The 1,023-nt window shown below is 41.4% G+C and overlaps 1 non-coding gene across 1 annotated transcript; it reads right to left on the bottom strand.

Annotated features, from left to right (window-relative positions):
- Nucleotides 1–239: 239 nt before the first annotated feature.
- On the bottom strand, nucleotides 240–322 carry trnal-uag (transfer RNA leucine (anticodon UAG)). The gene has a single exon. It is a non-coding gene; the product is annotated as a tRNA-Leu (tRNA).
- Between the last annotated feature and the right edge of the window lie 701 nt (nucleotides 323–1,023).

Here is a 1,023-nt window from a genome sequence, read left to right as displayed (position 1 = left end):
CATTAAAAATAGTACAGTGGTGAGTATCCCCGCCTTTCACGCGGGAGACGACGTAGCTTTTGTCCAATCAGATTCCAATGTGTGGGATCTTACGGAATTTCCCTTCTCCGTCATTTTCTGAGCCCTATTCCAAAGGGGTATCCTGTCCACTCCTCGATGCTTTTCGAAAACCTGCCAGTGTGTTTGATTAGTGTTGATTTGTTTCGAAAAAGCTCAAAGAGAAGACCAATCGAGCTCTTTGTCAGGAGTGGGAATTGAACCCACGCCTGCAGGGGAAACTGCCACCTAAACGCAGCGCCTTAGACCGCTCGGCCATCCTGACGTGTACCACTATCCCCAACCCGTCCCATGAGCCACCGCGATCCCACTGCGTTCCTTGATCATCGCACTGTCATTAAAGTTACATGGAGTGACATCAGTACTGAAATCTTTGAAAAATCTGTCGGCTTTCATGACCCGTTTTCTTTGTGGAGTGAATGTTGCACACTTGCGAGAAAAAGTTTGTGAACCCTTTGGAATGCTCTGGATTTCTACATGAATGGCTCCTAAAATGTGATCTGATCTTCATCTGAGGCATAATAATCAATAAAGACAGTCTTATTTAACAAACAACACACATGACATTTTACATTGTCAATTCAATTCAATTCAATGTATTTCTATATAGCGCCTTTCACAACAAGGGTGTCCCAAGGCACTTAAGAATGGAAGTTGTTAAGAGCCTTGTGTCTAATATGACGCCTAGGTTACGTGCTGACTCTTTGAGGCAAATGTTTAAATCCTCTGAGTTAAGTGCTGAAGTTATAGTAGTCCTATCAGTATTGTTGCCTCCAATCAACAGCTCCTCAGTTTTATCGGATTTGAGTAACAAAAAGTTTTCACACATCCAAGTCTTTCCTTCATTAATGCATTTAACTAAAGTGATAATAGAAGAGTTGTCGTTTGGTGTAAACGAAATGTATATTTGAGTGTCATCAGCATATGAATGAAAGTTCAAATTATGTTTTCGTGTTATCCTACCTA

Source organism: Atractosteus spatula (genome assembly GCF_055471065.1).
Source record: "Atractosteus spatula isolate fAtrSpa1 chromosome 26 unlocalized genomic scaffold, fAtrSpa1.hap1 SUPER_26_unloc_1, whole genome shotgun sequence".
NCBI classification, from domain to species: Eukaryota; Metazoa; Chordata; class Actinopteri; order Semionotiformes; family Lepisosteidae; genus Atractosteus; species Atractosteus spatula.
This window is presented reverse-complemented; position numbering and strand designations above follow the sequence as displayed.